The sequence below is a fragment of the Bos javanicus genome, chromosome 17 (genome assembly GCF_032452875.1).
Source record: "Bos javanicus breed banteng chromosome 17, ARS-OSU_banteng_1.0, whole genome shotgun sequence".
NCBI lineage: Eukaryota > Metazoa > Chordata > Mammalia > Artiodactyla > Bovidae > Bos > Bos javanicus.
The window spans coordinates 24,415,763-24,436,126 of NC_083884.1; positions in this window are offsets into that span (position 1 = coordinate 24,415,763).

A 20,364-nucleotide genomic window follows, 5' to 3' on the forward strand; every position below is an offset into this window, starting at 1 on the left:
ATTTAACCATATTTTTACTTATTCATAAATGTTGACAATAAAAATGGTATTTTGACAAATAATTCTGAAGAATTCTAAGAGGAATGTCTTGTAATTTCAGTATAGACTGTCTGGAAGCTTTAGAAAACACGAAGTAAAGATTGAAAGTTCAGCAACACAACAAATTAACTGTAAATACCAGTTAATATTTCATTAGTATATCTTGAGGTAATGTCAGATCATTCTGGTTAAGATTTTCTGGGACAAAGGAGTTACTTTGCTTGTCTCTTTTCCTTGCATTTCTTTCCAGAAATTATTAAATTATCTTGCAGTTGTTATTGCCAATACATTTTTTTTTTTTTGCCATGGACATTTCTAAGAAGTATGTAAATACACTTGCATGTGAAGTATACTTTACTCTCAGACCATTAAGCTATGTATGGACACCAGAGGTTCTCAACTTTGTCTTCTCAATAATACTGAGGACTGTCAATATTATGTGGAAAAAAACCATCTCTCAGTCATGCCAATGAATGCCCTGAAGACTGCACAGTTTACAAGTTAGATATAACTTCAGTCATTTCTCTTCAGATTAAGATATTAAGATATAGAAATGAAAACAAGAGGAAAACCTAAAATCTGCTTTACCTGTGTTTAATATAAATTATTCACAGCCTTTTTTTTTTTAAAGCACCAACAGTGGAAGACTTCCTACAACTTTATAATTGTACTGACTTAGGACTCAGTGAGAAAGACATCAGAGAAATCTGCTTAAAAAATACAGTTGGGTATACATGTGGATACCTATGGTTGATTCATGTTGATGTGTGACAACACAATACTGTAAAGCAATTATCCTTCAATTAAAAATAAATTTAAAAATACAATTGGGATAGGTAAGTGTTAGAGTAGGTTGTTTTGAAGGCAGATTAATTTGAAAAATATTTTGTTGAACACTGGTTTCTAAGTGTCTAACACGCTCTTCTGAACAAATTTTTGGTTTTAGCATTCTAATATGCTTTGTAAATTGCCAAGAGATACTATTTGCAGTTTCCAACACTACTTTTGCCTGGAAAAGTCCATGGATGGATGAGCCCAGTAGGCTACAGCCCATGGGATTGCAAGGAGTCGGACACGACTGAGCAGCTTCACTTTTTTCACTTTTCAAAACATATTCAACCATATAACTCCCCTAGCCATGACCATCATTATTTTTCTATAGAGTATTTTGCAGAACAGATACTCTGAGATGTGTTTTTGGAAATGATGCAAGGTTTCCTAAAGACTTCTGAGTCAAAAATATTCAGCATTGCTAATGGCTTCTATAAGAATATGATGAAGGTTTTATAATTGTTTATTGATCAGAAAAAACAAATTCTGCCTTAAGACAAATGCATCTATTGTTTGTTTCCAGAATGGCCATGTGATAAAGCTAGTTTCATCATATACAGAGTGTGGTAGTAATTTCAAATTCTGAAAAAGTGTGCTTGGTAAACCCCAAAAGGAAGTATTTAACTCAAGAGTTCTAGGTTTCCAGTCAAGTGAATAGTTTTGAACTAATGGTTTGTTCTATTTTCTGTTGCCCTACTTTCTTCTTAAAACATGCCTTTAACTTTAAAATTTCAGTTGTGTGTGATAATAAGAGGTTACATGTATTCTCTATGAGAATTTTCCCTAATACTAAAAATTTTAATCTATTTTTAAAGTGCATTTATTAAAATAGGAAAGATCTTCAACTTCTCTTTCTGATGATTTCATCTTATATGATGACAGAGGAATGCCCACACTATCCTAGGCACAGATACATTCCAACAGATCAATGTTTATTATTATTTCAGCTTGGAAATTTAAAACATACTAAATATATTAATATTGAGATGCCAGTATGTTTTGGTAGTGAGTTGTTAGAATTAATTTCATAACAGGTAGAGTTTTCTGGTTATAAAAACATTTTTAAATTTTAGAATTACTTAACATCTTTAAGGATTTTGAATATTTTGAATAGAAATCTTAGTTTACACACACATAAAAGACACATGCAAGCATCCATACAGTCTGCTTCTCTGAATAAATAAGCCAAAGAGAAGTTGGTTTGGTCTCCTGTGTAGGTAATAGCACCTGGGAATATGAACCAGTGAGGTCAGTGCCTTAGTCTGACAGACAGGAGAACAACTCTATAAGAGGGCTGAGCTCTGGCCAGGAAATAGAGAAGCTGTGGGGTGCAGCATGTAAACTTTGATGGCAAAAGTCAATCTAACTCAGTCACTGCACAGCCAACTCATGAAAAATGGGATTCCAGAAGCAAAACGTATACTTCAAGATATGACATTAACCTAACATTGTTAATACCTCATTGTTCTCCACAGATCTTGGTTCTGAGGAACACTGCAGTCAAGTCTGGGGCTCTCTTGCCTTTGAATCAAGAAATCAAGAATGAACGATGTAGGTAAATGTTTAAGCTTTTACCTTTTCTGTATTCAAGTGTAGGCTAGAGTTTATTTGTTAAGGTCTAGCATTGAGTATTCAATTTGACCTGTGTAGATGGGATAAGAAAAGTGGGATAAACTGCATCACATATTCTGAATTCCTTTAGCCAATGAATGATCATTGTAGGATTATTTATTTGTTGAGTTAAAGAATCTGTCATTTCTGCCAAATAAGTTCATGCATTTTGTTTACTGTCAGTATTTCATAACTATTTAGTTGTTTGCTTGATATTTATGTTGGTATGATGGCTTTGTTTGAGCAACAAATTCCATGAAACTTTTCTAGTTAACTCTCTGGGTCTGGTATTTCAATAGATTATATTTTATTCTATTCTCCTGGGAGCTGATATTTACAGGATCTAAGGCCTAGACAGAAATGATTTTTGTGGAATAACCCTGGGTCCCATTTTAACACCTGTGAAGTGAAATGAAGTGAAAGTCACTCAGTCGTGTCTGACTCTTTGCTACCCCATGGACTATACAGTCAGTGGAATTCTCCAGGCCAGAGTACTGGAGTGGGGGTAGCTGTTCCCTTCTCCAGGGGATCTTTAACAACTGTGGGAGGACTTAAATTTATAAAGACTCATTTGTTTCTTGTTTAGAAGTTAGTAGCTGTAAATGTTTTTCAAAGTAGTAAACATTTAAAATATACTTTTTAAATGATTGTATTTAAAATATAAATATGTAGAAATATTATGAATAATATATAAATATATAATCTGTTTTACATTAATGTAGCAAAGCTACATATTCAAAAAATATTTTCAAAGTTGCTAATTTTATTTCAATGTTATATGATCTATTTTGTATATAATATTCAAAGTAACCATCCTTTTGTCATGCTCCTTGTTTATATTTCTCTCTTCTCACACATATCCGTACTTTAAACAGAGATGTAACTCTTAAATATAGATTCTTTTTCATTACCTTTTTTTAAAGATAAAAATACGAAAATTAAATAGGCTTGCTTTCAAACATTACTTCTTTAAAGTGCACCTTGCTAATTATATTGCTTAAGATAAATCATTGCATTGAAAGGATTCTGAAAAGTTTTCCAAATTGTGAGTTGAATTAGTCAAAATTACACATACAGAGAAGATTCTCTGGAAAGTCAATTATATAATGATGGGATGAGACTAATGGCTGAAACTATAGTTAATGACATTTACCCCAGGGTGTAATGTAACATAAAAGCAATGTAGGGGAAATTGTTGCTAGTCTAAATAGGAACCAACATATGGAGAGATTTGATCTGGGTTAAAAGGAAAAAGAAAATAAATTGAAAGAGAAAACTGAGGTAGAGAAGTTAGTGCACTCAGCATTTGATTTAATCCCAAATTCAGTTCCATATGTTCACTTGAGAGGATCTCAAGAGCCAAGAATACAAAATGCCATTTTTCCCTCTAATCACTTAGGCATGGTGTTCAAAGCAGAAGGTATTTTCCCACCAATTTGAATCAGAATATTGGCATTTATTTCTTTAGAAATCTCCACCATCCTCTAATAACTGAATAGTTAGAAAATAACTTTGTTCTAAGCAGTGTAGCATTAGAAGTATTTTATTAAATTCTTCAATTTCAAAGAACTTACAGTTTCACTAAAAATTGGACTTGTTTTAAGTATTTAAAACAATTGTTGGGAGAAATATCAATCACCTCAGATATGCAGATGACACCACCCTTATGGCAGAAAGTGAAGAAGAACTAAAGAGCTTCTTGAGGAAAGTGAAAGAGGAGAGTGAAAAGGTTGGCTTAAAACTCAACATTCAGAAAACTAAGGTCTTGGCATATGGTCCCATCACTTCATGGCAAATAGATGGGGAAACAATGGAAACAGTGAGAGATTTTATTTTGGGGGCTCCAAAATCACTGCAGATGTTAACTGCAGCCATGAAATTAAAAGGCGCTTGCTCCTTAGAAGAAAAGCTATGACCAACCTAGACAGCATACTAAAAAGCAGAGATATTACTTTGTCAACAAAGGTCTGTCTGGTCAAAGTTTGGTTTTTCCAGTAGTCATGTATGGATGTGAGAGTTGAACTATAAAGAAAGCTGAGCACTTTTGAACTGTGGTGTTGGAGAAGACTCTTGAGAGCCCCTTGAACCATAAGGAGTTCAAACCAGTCAACCCTAAAGGAAATCAGTCCTGAATATTCATTGGAGGGACAGATTCTGAAAATGAAGCTCCAATACTTTGGCCACCTGATGCAAAAAACTGACTCATTAGAAAAGACCTTGATGCTGGAAAGATTGAAGGCAGGAGGAGAAGGGGACAACAGAGGATGAGATGGTTGGATTATGTCATTGACTCAATAGACATGAGTTTGAGCAGGTTCTAGGAGTTGGTGATGGACAGGGAAGCCTGGCATGCTGCAGTCCATGGGGTGCAAAGAATCAGACACAACTGAATGACTGAACTGAAAAAAATATATAAAGTGATTTAAGTCAATATTTTTAATGTTTATTGGGTATTACATATGGTTAAACATTTTAGCTATGGCCATTCTGACCTGTGTGAGGCAGTACTTCATTGTAGTTTTGATTCGCATTTCTCTAATAATTAGCAATGATGAACGTTTCTGGATGTGCCTATCTTTATTTCCACTTTGGAGAAATGTCTATTTAGGTCTTCTGCCCATTTTTCAATTGGGTTGCTTTTTCCTTTTGTTATTGAATTGTAAGAGCTGTTTATATATTTTGGAAATTAAGCCTTTGTCGGTCACATTATTTGCAAACATTTTCTCCCAGTCCATAGGATATCTTTTTGTTTTGTTTATGGTTTCCTTTGCTGTGAAAAAGTTTTGAGTTTGATTAGGTCCCATTTGTTTATTTTTACTTTTCTATCTATTGCCTTGGGAGACTGACCTAAGAAAACATTGGTATAGTTTGTGTCAGAGAATATTTTGGCTATGTCCTCTTCTAGGAGTTTTAGGTGTCTTGTTTTAAGTCTTTAAACCATTTTGAGTTTAGTTTTGTGTAGATTGTGGAGAAAAGTCAGCCCTCCTACACTGTTAGTGGGAATGTGAATTGGTATAGTCACTATTGAGAACAGTACGAAGGTTCATAAAAAAAACTAAAAATAGTGTTGCAAAAAGCAATCCCACTCCTGGGCATATACCCAGAAAAACCATAATTCAAAGAGTTCCATGCACCCTTATGTTCATAACAGCACTATTTACAATAGCCAAGACATGGAAACAAACTAAATGTCCTTTAACAGATGAATGCATAAAGAAGATATGGCATACAGATTCAATATTTTTCAACCTTAAAAAATAATGAAATATTGCCATTTACAGTAACATGGATGGACCTAGAATTTATTACACAAAATTAAGGTAGTCAGAGAAATATCATATGATATCTTTTATATATGGAATCTAAAACATGACACAGATGAACATATTTATGAAACAAAAACATACTTACAGATATAGAGAGAAGTCCTGTGATTACCAAGGGGGAGGCCATAGGGGAGAGAAGTACTGAGAGTTTGGAATTAGCAGATGTGATATATTACATATAGGATGGATAAATAGCAAGGTCCTGCTGTATAGCACAGAGAAATACATTCAGTCTCCTGTGCAAAAACCACAGTCAGAAAAAATAAGAATATATATATATATACATTAAACTCAGTCATGTTTCTCTGCAACAGAAATTAAACACAACACTGAAGACCAACTGTATTTCTATAAGATTTAAAAAATAAAAAATAAGTAAAATACTAAAACAGATCCTAGTATAGGTGAGTAGGCATGCATTACCTTTTTGCTGAACATGATTATTTTAATTAAATATTTTTTTATTATAAAAGATCAACAAATCATTACTTATATGCTGAGGTTCTTAAAAGAAACAAGGGTACATTATATATGAGGATCAACTAGGAGGGTCTAAGGAAAGCTTTAATATCCTTGACTTAGTTTATTGCTTTATAGAAATAACTCTGGGTGTGTCATTTACAGAAAGACATGTCTATATGCTAATAAGGCATAAAGAGGAACTCAATTTTCCCAATAATGTATATATCACAATATATATGTATATAACAGTATCACAATTATGTATATTTATATGGGAACATTTCATGCAAAGATGGGCTCAATAAAGGACAGAAATGGTATGGACTTAACAGAAGCAAAAGATATTAAGAAGAGGTGGAAAGAATACCCAGAAGAACTGTACAAAAAAGATCTTCATGACCAAGATAATCAGGATGGTGTAATCACTCACCTAGAGCAAGACATACTGGAATGTGAAGTCAAGTGAGCCTTAGAAAACATCACTACAAACAAAGCTAGTGGAGGTGATGGAATTCCAGTTGAGCTATTTCAAATCCTATAAGATGATGCTGTGAAAGTGCTACATTCAATATGCCAGCAAATTTGGAAAACTCAGCAGTGGCCACAGGACTGGAAAAGGTCACTTTTCATACCAAGCCCAAAGAAAGGCAATGCCAAAGAATGCTCAAACTATCACACAATTGCACTCATCTCACACGCTAGTAAAGTAATGCTCAAAATTCTCCAAGCCAGGCTTCAGCAATACGTGAACTGTGAACTTCCAGATGTTCAAGCTGATTTTAGACAAGGCAGAAGAACCAGAGATCAAGTTGCCAACATCCCCTGGATCATGGAAAAAGCAATAGAAAGGAGTACGTCAAGGCTGTATATTGTCACCCTACACATGAGTCTGGATGAACTGAGCTGAACTGATATATAATAAGTAATAAATATCAGTCAGTCAGTCAGTTCAGTTGCTCAGTCATGTCTGACTCTTTGCGACCCCATGAATCGCAGGACACCAGGCTTCCCTGTCCATCACAAACTCCCGGAGTTCTCCCAAACTCATGTGCATCGAGTCGGTGATGCCATCCAGCCATCTCATCCTCTGTCGTCCCCTTCTCCTCCTGCCCCCAATCCCTCCCAGCATCAGGGTCTTTTCCAATGAGTCAACTCTTCGCATGAGGTGGCCAAGTATTGGAGTTTCATCTTCAGCATCAGTCCTTCAAATGAACACCCAGAACTGGTCTCCTTTAGAATGGACTGGTTGAATCTCCTTGCAGTCCAAGGGACTCTCAAGAGTCTTCTCCAACACCACAGTTCAAAAGCATCAATTCTTCGGTGCTCAGCTTTCTTTACAGTCCAACTCCCACATCCATACATGACCACTGGAAAAACCATAGCCTTGATGAGACAGACCTTTGTTGGCAAAGTAATGTCTCTGCTTTTGAATATGCTATCTAGGTTGGTCATAACTTTCATTCCAAGGAGTAAGCGTCTTTTAATTTCATGGCTGCAGTCACCATCTGCAGTGATTTGGGAGCCCCCCAAAATAAAGTCTGACACTGTTTCCACTGTTTCCCCATCTATTTCCCATGAAGTGATGGGACCAGATGCCATGATCTTCGTTTTCTGAATGTTGAGCTTTAAGCCAACTTTTCACTCTCCTCTTTCACTTTCATCAAGAGGCTTTTGAGTTCCTCTTCACTTTCTGCCATAAGGGTGGTGTCATCTGCATATCTGAGGTTATCAATATTTCTCCCGGCAATCTTGATTCCAGCTTGTGCTTCTTCCAGTCCAGCGTTTCTCATGATGTACTCTGCATAGAAGTTAAATAAGCAGGGTGACAACATACAGCCATGACATATTCCTTTTCGTATTTGGAACCAGTCTGTTGTTCCATGTCCAGTTCTAACTGTTGCTTCCTGACCTGCATATAGGTTTCTCAAGAGGTAAGTCAGGTGGTCTGGTATTCCCATCTCTTTCAGAATTTTCCACAGTTTATTGTGACCCACACAGTCAAAGGCTTTGGCATAGTCAATAAAGCAGAAGTAGATATTTTTCTGAAACTCTCTTGTTTTTTTGAGGACCCAGTGGATGTTGGCAATTTGATCTCTGATTCCTCTGCCTTTTCTAAAACCAGCTTGAACAACTGGAAGTTCACGGTTCACATATTGCTGAAGCCTGGCTTGGAGAATTTTGAGCATTACTTTACTAGAGTGTTAGATGAGTACAATTGTGCAGTAGTTTGAGCATTCTTTGGCATTGCCTTTCTTTGGGATTGGAATGAAAACTGACCTTTTCCAGTCCTGTGGCCACTGCTGAGTTTTCCAAATTTGCTGGCATATTGACTGCAGCAATTTCACAGCATCATCTTTCAGAATTTGAAATAGCTCAACTATATATATAATATCAAATTTGGACAGAAGCACTATTTTTTTTTCAAACTGGCATGATATTCCTATTTTTACTGTATCTATTACTGCTGAATATACTCAATTCTTCTGACCATGTTGACATTATCATACACTCTGTTAATTTACAACTTGCCAGAAAATATCCAGTGTACATATGTATTGATGACTGTACTGGACACTATATGAAATCCAGACAGAAAGATTTCCTATGGTCATGAAATTGATAAATCAAGGTAAAGAGAGAAAGCTAAAAAAAATGATTGAAAGAACACAGACTAAAGTTAGAAAAAAAAAAAACTATTCTTCTAACTCAGAGTTCCCATAAGATTATTTTGGCTTTCCTTTTTTTTTTTCCTTTCATTTATAAAATAATTGACTCAAACCATACAGCTTTAAGGTGATTTCTGGTGCTAGAATAAAATGATGATATATATTATAAAATAAATAAATGATAAAATCATATTCCCTGGATGTACATAGTAGTTTATCTTGAAAAGAAAACTAATATTGAGTGTTTTCTATGTGTCAAGCATAAGTTAGATGTTTTCGCTTATATCATGAGCTATCCAAAAGAACCCTAGGAGGTAGTACTTTAAAACCTTTTGGAAAAAAAATAATTTCATTACTTTTTCTGAGTTACATCCAAATGGGTTACATTTTTTTTTAAAGAATGAGATAAAAGTTTCTTGTTATGAAGAGACCTTTGAAGATGTTATTCTGACATCCCTTTTATTTTCTACCTGAGACAGTGTTAAACAATTTCAAATATTACCTGCAGCCTCCTGCTTATGAAGTTTTATTTTCATTCCAAATGTCCCAAATGTCTAACTACTTAGGACCCATGAGTGCTTTTCACAGCCAAACACCATGACAGCTGTTCTGGAATACTTAAAAGCAAGGAGGGTGATCTGACTTCTTTTATTACCTTCACTGAGGGAGAAAGGTCTGGTCACAGTGATAAGTATTAAGCACTTTTTCACTTCATTCAAGGCACTAAGGATCCTTATTTTCCCATCTTCCCTATTTATTAAAAATAATAAAATTGCAAGCTAGCATATGTATTGCACAAAGTTCTCATGAGTATTTCAGTAGTGATGACATTTTGAAAAGGAATGGGAAAGATCTTAGTATACATGGCTTTAGAAAGAGTAATTAAAATTTACTAGTTCCACATTTTCAAAAACATGATTGATTGTATAATGGCAAATATTTTACAAATCCTAATATAATAGGAGTATTTTGTTTTTTTATAAAGACAGACATTAATTTTCCTACACACCAAGTAACGTAGTTAAGCTTAGTCAACATCATGCTATTATGTCTGAGGTGGACAAATTGAAATCAAGCGGAGACATAACAATCTCACTTTCCTCATTTGCTATAAAACAGATGCCTAAGAGTAAGATTTTCATAAATGAAGAAGAAGAAATAAGAAAGGAAAGGAATATATGAATAGGCTTTTATAAAGTGTTTTTAAATATAAAATATTTGCATGCAGAGAACTGGACTAACCTGCATTTTGTCGCATTAAAAAAAATGAAAGCTAATTTTATATAATTTTAAAAACTCAAAATGCACTCTTGTTTTATTTCATAGATTTAAAAAGGGGGTTAATAAAGTTCCACAGTCTATAAGTAAAATATACATGCTAATTTCTGTTGCTTTGATGTTAGAACCCATCTAACCCACCTCAGTAAGCCACAGAGATGTTAGAGACACAGTGCTCCCCTCTCCTAGGGCAGTTTGCTGACTGCTGCTTCTCTTTAGAACAGTAGCATCATTCAAATGAGAGAACTTTGCCAATATTTGATGAAAACTGAAATGACTATTTCATACACTTATAATTGAACTTTCAAAGTCTAATTTCTAGAAAACATGTCCACTTAAATTTGATAGTATATAATTAGATTGCTTTAGCTCCAGTTATAAACTATAGGGGAGTGTGTGTGTGTTTGTGTGTGTGAATACATGATTTAAGTGTCAAAATTCAAACTATACAATAGAGGTAATAGAAAACACTAATGGAGAGATTAGGCATTAAGTTTCTACCATTGGGTTTGTTTGTGTTTGTCATAAATTTACAAGAAAGATTGTGCTCATAAAAATTAGAATAAGTTAAAAAAAAGTCTGTAAAGTTATTTCCCTGATAACTTAATCTTCCAAAGGCAGAACAATTTTTTAAATGCATACTTTTTTGAGTAATAGCAAAAGTTCATTCAAAGAAGATAGTTGAGTCTGAACATTTATTTAATTTAATAATTACATATTTAAAATATTAAATAATATATTGGCATTAGGCATTGAATTAAAAATTTTGATATGAAATATGAATATTTTTGTTAAAAGTAAATATTTTGGCAGGGAAGGATGAATGAAATATATTCTTTGAAATGAAACAAAGAAATGAAATATATTTGTGTATATTTGGTAATAAAGGTAAGATAGCAATTTATAGGAATTATTTATCATAATTAAAAAAATGCTTTAATGAAGATGTCAATTCCTCCACTTCAGCCTAACAACTTCAGGAGCATATCAGTTTCAAAGCCTAGTTGGAAGCCTTTAAAATCTAGTACTGAGAAGAATGGGTAATTTAAGCAACAAATATTCCAAAGATGAAAGACTTTTTAAATGCTCCCTTTATGTTCATTCTTTTCTCCCCAAAGACAGGCTCTTTATTTACTTCAAAGTAAGACTTAGTGGTTCTACTAACTCAGCTGGAAACTGATTAATATTTTGTTCTGCCCCTTCATCCTTGAAATTTTATTTTTAATTTTCTAGTCTCCTTCCATTTACAACAATTGAAAAGGAGAAGTTACACATGGCTCTTTTGTGGACAACCACTTTGATAAATACTGTTGTAATTATTACCTTTGGCACAGCAATATGGCCTGGACATTCCACAAACATGTGGTCTCTATTTGGAAGGAGGCCTGCACTTAATCTATGGAAATACAATGTAATATTAAGGAATCAATGCACGATGAATGAAGACCAGCATTCACCTAAGTTAAATTCAGAGTTCTCTTTTCTATATAAAACTGCTGTTTGACTCAGTATAGAACTGAATGAAGAAAGAATGATTGTTGTAATAACATATATTTTTAAAGCACATTATAAAACATAAATTTAACATTTCATGTATTCCTATTTTTCTGGCATATATACCCATGAAATCTGAGATTTCTCTCTTTAGAGATCTTTATGTCAGTGACTAAGTTAATACCAACCTAGATAGCATATTCAAAAGCAGAGACATTACTTTGCCAACAAAGGTCCATCTCATCAAGGCTATGGTATTTCCAGTGGTCATATATGGATGTGAAAACTGGACCGTGAAGAAGGCTGAGCGCTGAAGAATTGATGCTTTTGAAGTGTGGTGTTGGAGAAGACTCTTGAGAATCCCTTGGACTACAAGGAGATCCAACCAGTCCATTCTGAAGGAGATCAGCCCTGGGAGTTCTTTGGAAGGAATGATGCTAAAGCTGAAACTCCAGTACCTTGGCCACCTCATGCAAAGAGTTGACTCATTGGAAAAGACTCTAATGCTGGGAGGGATTGGGGGCAGGAGGAGAAGGGGACGACAGAGGCTCATGAGATGGCTGGATGGCATCACCGACTCGATGGACATGAGTTTGGGTGAACTCCGCAAGTTGGTGATGGACAGGGAGGCCTGGCATGCTGCGATTCATGGGGTTGCAAAGGGCCAGATATGACTGAGCAACTGAACTGAACTGAACTGAACTGAACATGCTTTTGCCTGCATATAATAAATTGTTTCTTATTTCAATTTTTAAACTTAATGTTCAGTTGTATTTAGAGCTTTACACAAAGGTTTTACATAAAAACTTTATACTTTTTTTATTGCTTTGTTTTTTATACATATTATTATTATTTTTTTTTTACGTATTTCTTCCATTGTACCAACTGATGGGTAGTGGTAGCTCAATGGTTAAAAGATGTGTCTGCAGTGCAGGAAACAAGGATTTGATCTCTGGCAACCCATTCAAGTATTCTTACCTTGAGAATCAAATGAATAGAGAAGCTTGTCAGATTACAGAGCATGGGGTCTCAAAGAGTTGGACACAACTTAGTGACTGAGCATACATGCACATAAATCATTACATGTGGAAATAACACTTTTCAAAAACATATCAGAAAAAATGGTGGATAACTTTGGTAGAAATTAATTAAATGAGACCATCATGAACATTTCTGTTTAGCTGTCATTTTATATGGCAATTGTCAAATCTTACAGTAGAAAATTTTTAAGTAACATTGGATAGTGGGAAAATCAGAAAGTCCTTTCACAAAAATTAACTTGTTTTTGTATATGTGTATACATGCATGTGATTTTCTTTCTAATATGTGCCCTGTAAGGCCTAGAAAACAAAATAAAATGGCTAGAGGCTATCATGAAAATTGTTGGGGTAGATGAAGCACAAGCTGGAATCAAGATTGCCAAGAGAAATATCAATAATCTCATATATGCAGATGATGAAGGAGCCTTGCGGGCTACAGTCCATGGGGTCACAAAAAGTCAGACACGACTGAGCAACTGACACATGCAGTTGACACTACCCTTATGGCATAAAGCAAAGAGAAACTATGGAGCCTCTTGATGAAGCTGAAAGGGGAGAGTGAAAAAACTGGCTTAAATTTCAACATTCAGATAACTAAGATCATGACATCCAGTACCATTGCTGCTAAGTCACTTCAGTCATGTCTGACTGTGTGTGACCCCACAGACGACAGCCACCAGGCTCCCCCGTCCCTGGGATTCTCCAGGCAAGAACACTGGAGTGGGTTGCCATTTCCTTCTCCAATGCATGAAAGTGAAAAGTGAAAGTGAAGTCGCTCAGTCGTGTCCGACCCCCAGCGACCCCATGGACTGCAGCCCACCAGGCTTCTCCATCCATGGGATTTTCCAGGCAAAGTACTGGAGTGGGTGCCATTGCCTTCTGCGATACCTTCTCCGATACATTGCCTTCTCTGGTACCATTACTTCATGGCAAATAGATGGGGAAACAATGGAAACAGTGACACACTTTATATTCTTAGGCTCCAATATCACTGCAGATGGTGACTGCAGCCATGAAATTAAAAGATGCTCCTTGGAAGGAAAGTTATGACCAATCTAGACAGCATATTAAAAAGCAGAGACATTACTTTTGCCGACAAAAGTCTGTATAGTCAAAACTATGGTTTTTCCAGTAGTCATGTGTAGATGTGAGAGTTGGACCACGATGAGAGCTGAATGCATAAGAATTTATCTTTTTGAACTGTGGTGTTGGAGAAGACTCTTGAGAGTCACTTCAACAGCAAGGAAATCAAACTAGTCAATCCTAAAATAAAGCAATCCTGAATATTCATTGGAAGGACTGATGTTGAAGCTGAAGCTATGATACTTTGGCCACCTGATGGGAAAAGCCAACCCGTGGGAAAAGATCTTGATGCTGAGAAAAACTGAAGGCAGGAGGAGAAGGGGATGACAGAGGACAAGATGGTTGGATGGCATCACTGACTTGATGGACACGAGTTTGAGTAAGGTCCAGGAGATGGGGAAGTAGGAAATAGCAAGATATAAAGTCAGAAAATTAGTAGATGAAGGGCATTTTGAGAAGCAGGAAAAGTCTACAGCATTGCAGGGCGTGTAGGGAAAGAAAGGCTGAGATAACATATACATACACACAGGCAAAATATTAGAGGCTTTTTATAGAGAGAGGTCTGTAATTTTCCAAATTAAGAGGGCAGGGATTCAGAGCAAAGGAGACCAAGAAGGAGCAACTAATGAGGTAAAAAGAGAAACTAAGTGAAGAAAATACTTTAAGGAGAGGAATCTTATCACCTGTATCAAATGCACTTAATAAGTCCAGGAAGATAGGGACAAAACATGAATACCTAAAAAAGTGGATATCACTGGTGCCCTTGGCATGAACAGAAACTGTGGAATGGAAGGTAAGAACAAAGTCTGAATACACAAAATTCAAGCCAAAATAACAAAAAAGGAATTAGAGACACATTTCAGCAATCCTTTTCTAAGAGTTTTGTTGTAGAAAGGATTAAGAAAATATTAAAGCAGGTATGAAGTCAATGGAAACGATCTAGTAGAGAGGAGAAAAATGATACAAGAAATATAAAACAGATGAGACAATTATTCAAGTGATGTTCTTCATAAGTAGAAGGAGTAACCATAGTCATGGGCACAAGTGGAGGGTTTGGTGTTAGATTGGAACATAAATGGTTAATCCAAAATAATCAGTAAATTAATTCATTCACCATATTTGCCAGGTACTATTGTTTGTGCTATTATTTTGTAAGACAATACAGATATAAAAATGAATAAAATAGAGATTTCATCATGGGGATTAAAGTCCCATCATGGAGCTAGTAGTGAGCAAAATTCATTTTAGTAAATTTTGGTTTAAAAAGATTCAATTTTAGTGTTAAAAGTTTCAAAGTACAGTGCTATCATGATGGAGAAAATGACTGAATAAGAGAATGAGTGCATAATGATGAAGGAGGGTTCAGAAAAAGACATTGTAGTAAAGTCCAGGTTTTAATGATGACTCAGTTAGAATGAAAGATGGAGAAAGACTGTTTTAGACACAAGACATAGTAAATTCCATAAAAATATGGATTTTTACAGGTTTAATGTTCTACAGGTTTAGTAGTTCTGTAACTAATGTTAATGGATTATGGTGCATGTATGGTAGGTGAGCAGGACAGGCCAGTGGTGGTCACATTCAAGATTTTGTTTACCACGCTTAAAATGAATTTCATTCTGTGTTTTGGGGGCTGAAATATGCAGGAGATTAAGGATGCCTGTCACGTTCATAGTTGGATGGCTAGCTGAGTGAAAATTAGGTTACTAATATAGGGATTAACAGTGAAGAATGTTAGAATATAGGTATAAATTTAGATGTATATATACTGTTTGGTATGAAAATTATTTTCTGTTGGAAAGCATATCTAAGTGGACATAGCTAAAGGAAATCACAGATGCATCTGGGTCTCAGATCAGGTGTATACAGTCAAGAGCAGGGAGTTATGCTAGTTTTACATGCAGGAAACTGGTACAATTTTTGGAGATCTTTTAAAATGTATAAATTATGTAATACAGTGTTTGGTACAGTGTCTTTAAATACAGCCATGAGAAATGATTTCTAAAGCTTAAACTTTATTAATTCAATAGTAAATTTATTGATGTGGAGGAGTTTGGGAGGTAAAAAACAAAGCTATGGGCTTAGATACAAATACTGAGATTCTAGAAAGATGGGAGAGGGAAAGGACACAAACATCTCAGGAGTATAAAGGAGCTGAAGAAAAATACCGGGAAAAACAGTTAAAGAAGAAATAAAACAACTAATTCAATTAAGGAGAGAATTTCATAGGCGTGAAATGATGAGTGTTCATAATATATTAAATATTATAGAGCTTGAAAGCTATGGAAGTAGTTTCTTTAGTGGAAATTAATTTCTTAAATATGTTTTGCTTGTATATAAATAAGTTGTTGCAAGAAGATGAGGTAACGATTAGTTATTTTAAAATAAAAATAAAAATCTCTCTGACAGATTAACTTTATTCTGGGGAAAGACATAGGAGAATTTCCTAGACAAAGAATCACAAAAAGTCTTTAAATTTTTTGTTTAAATGTCTTTAAATACATTGTCACTATACCCTAACTTTATAGCTAAAATTTTGAGAATTTTAATAGACTTGGACAGTAGCAACTTTAGTAATATTCCTTTCTCTTTTTAAACCTTAACACAGATTAATATAAATAGGCTTCTAATGGTAATTGATTGTTTTCAGTTGAGTGCAGTGAAAATACTAGTGCTACTGAGATGAGGTTTTTAAAATACTACATTCATAGCATTTATATAAAAAAAATCATGTCTTTGGATGTCGCAAAAACAGTGTCAAATGCTAAAATTATGTAATTAGATAAAGATATTTTTAATTCAAAAATGTTATTTCTATTCTGTCAGTTTACCTATCATCAATTAATACATCAAAATGCTTTAGTAGATAGAATGTGAAACAGGATAAAAATTATTCTAACCTCTTGAAATTTGTGGCAGTGTGTGTGTATATGCACTCACAAATATATAAATAGGTGTGTGATTCTGCAAACGATGAAAGGTTTTCTTGAAAGTATTGGGGAAGCTGTGCTCTTTTCATCCTGCTTCCTTTTTCATGAATACAAAAGTAGCATTTAACTTACCATTGTTCTCAAGGGTTGATTTTATAAGCAGTAGAAAAGCAGCTAGGAAAATGATTTTGTTACTTTTAGCATAGCTGGGTAATTAAAATTTTCTGGATTAGAGATATTTGAGTGTTTTCCATGTTGCTGATGATAGTTCTTACTAATGATATTAGTGCAGTAATTTTCTAATTCCAAATGTTAAGTATTTTTGTGTGGTTAAGTGATTTTGTTGAGTCATATAGATAAATTAAGTATGAAATTGAAGCTGTGAACATTTGCAGAAATTGTGTTCTTGTTTCCAGCTGCTCAACACTTCTATAGTATTTCCCCAACCCCTTCAGCTTTTATTTTTCTTCAGAAGTAGTATATGGGAAGGTATAAGGACTCCACGTTGTATCTTTCTCCTCTTACGATAGAAAAAAGAAAGGGACATAATACCAAAAAGAATAAAGCTATCAAGGTAATAGGTGAGAAATACAGTTGGATCATGGAGACTGATGTTATGGCTGAAAGGAACACTGAAAAGTAAAATATCTCATTTCTTCTTGGTCAGGAAATATTTCATTTAAGTCTCCCATAAAAACAAAAAAAATGCTACTTTTATCTTTGATGATTTCCAGAAATGAACTTCCACATTGCTCCCCACAGCCATTTATTCAAGTGTATGATTACTATATTTGTGCAGATTATTAAAACTTATTACTGTGAAAGTTAACTTGAATTCTTTGTAGTGTTCTTTAATATGTCTTTGATGTAACAGTTGTTTTGAAAATCCCCATTTTTCTCAACAAAGAAAGAGTTGTTTCTTTCCATTTATACATAGTTGTTTCTTTTTGCTTGTTACTATTCTTTTGAATTCTTTAGATTCATAGACTATAAGTTCCAAGTTTTGTTTATTTAAAATTGGATATGATCTTTAATAAGCCACAGTAATGTCCTCCCAGTCTTTCAACAAATTTTTTATCTATATCAATATTTATTGGTAGGAGGAAGGACTAACAATACTACATTGAGAGGCAGTTTTAACTATCCTGGTGATTATGGAAATCGACAAATTTCTCTACATGTTCTTAACCAAAAACAAAACAAAAAAAAAAAAAAAAAAGAAAAAATGCCCACATATAAGTCCAAACAGAAAACAAATACAATCAAACCACCCATAGCCTATACTCCTATAGCCTATACTTATCAGCAAAGCATACAACAAACTGTAGCTTCTGTGTATATGGGGAAATACAGATATCTGACGAGCAGAGTTTTCTGTTAAGTCTAAGAAAGAGTGTAGAACTAGGTAGGGATTGGGCAGGAGAGAGAGGAGTAGAATCCTCATGGTGGAGAACAGAAAGCAATAACAAGGGTTATCCTAAGAGAAGGCTTCCCAGACTGTGCTAGTGGTAAAGAATCTTCCTGCCAATGCAAGAGATGCAAGAGACAGGAGTTCTATTCCTCATCAGGAAGAACCCCTAGAGTAGGAAATGGCACCCCACTCTTGTATTCTTGCCTGGAAAATTCCATTGGCAGAGGAGCCTGATGGATTATTGTTGTTATATAGCTGCAAAGTGACTATAGCTGCAAAGTGTCAGACACAACTGAGCTATGGAGCACATACACACACATACACACACATCCCAGGAGAGAGTTTTTACATTGATTCAGTTCAGTTCAGTCACTCAGTCATGTCCAGCTCTTTGCAACCCCATGGACTGCAGCTCTCCAGGCTTCCCTGTCTGTCCATCACCAGCTCCCAGAGTTTGCTCAAACTCATGTCCATTGAGTCAGTGACGCAATTTACATTGATTATAAAATAGCCAAAATAGTTCTGAGATCCAGTGGATCAAAGAATAAACTATTGTCATTCTTGGATAGACATTACTTCTGGGAAAGGAAAAAGGAACACAGAGGGGAAGGTGTTCCTCATAAGTATGGTAGCAGTAAAGTATGAATGCTACTAAAGAATGATGATATCAGAGATTCAGAGGAAATGTACATAGCACACAATATACTACCAAAGTGAAGGTGTATTTTCATTAAATATACCTAGGGGTGAAAGCAGAATAAGACATACACAAACTGAATCCAAATTAATTACCCCAAACATCTATACTTAGCCCATTTTGAATTGTCTACTGTTTTAAGACATTTCAATGTAAATAATAATACAGCTCTCATTTAAAAATAGTGTAAAAAGAGAAAAATAATTAAAACATTTTACTAAGTTAACATTAGTATATCCCTGCTCCAGCATACATAGATTCATACAGAAAGACATGAAAGAAAGTAAAGTGGGATCTTCACCCCAGCTTGAATTCAAAGGAATTTAACCAATACCAAAGATAGGAAATAACACTGAAATCAGAAGTTCATAATTTCAAAATAAATACGATAATATCTATGAGAGATAGCTGATGGGTCACACAAAAGGAATGGATGAAAAAGACAGAATTATCTCCAAAAAGGAATATGAATTATATGGTATCCACTAGAGAAGAGTTTAATGAGTGAAATTACAGTGAAGAATATATGATATAGAACTGAAGGACAGGTCCCTTCCTGGCACTTTGTTGGAGTATTACTCAGCCATTAAAAAGAATACATTTGAATCGGTTCTAATGAGGTGGATGAAACTGGAGCCTATTATACAGAGTGAAGTAAGCCAGAAGGAAAAACATAAATACAGTATACTAACGCATATATATGGAATTTAGAAAGATGGTAACAATAACCCGGTGTACGAGACAGCAAAAGAGACACTGATGTATAGAACAGTCTTATGGACTCTGTGGGAGAGGGAGAGGGTGGGAAGATGTGGGAGAATGGCAATGAAACATGTAAAATATCATGTAGGAAACGAGTTGCCAGTCCAGGTTCGATGCATGATGCTAGTTGCTTGGGGCTGGTGCACTGGGACGGCCCAGAGGGATGGTATGGGGAGGGAGGAGGGAGGAGGGTTCGGGATGGGGAACACATGTATACCTGTGGCGGATTCATTTTGATATTTGGCAAAACTAATACAATTATGTAAAGTTTAAAAATAAAATAAAATTGGAAGAAAAAAAAAAAAAAAAAAAAACCTCTCCAGTAAGCCTGTGCCCCTCCTCTTTTCAACAAAACAGGTCTTTTGAAGAGCACCATTAAACTTGTTCCTTGCTGTTCAGTGATGAAGTCATGTCTGACTCTTTGAGACCCCAAGGACTGCAGCACATCAGGCTCCTCTGTCCTTCAGTATCTCCTGGAGTTTTCCCAAATTTATGTCCATTGCACATTGGTAAATCCACTGGATAGTGTTCATCCCTTGTAGAAAATCAATATTTCATACAAGAGGTCTCTCACTTCTCCTTAAGACTCTTTTCATTTTTAACTTGGCTTTAAGTATACTACACTTTGTCCTAATTCTGTTGTTTGTTCCACTTCTGTTACTGCTGCTTCTCCATCTCACTGCTGAGTTTTCTCATTTCCCCAACATATAAAATCTTGGTTGCTGCAGAATTCT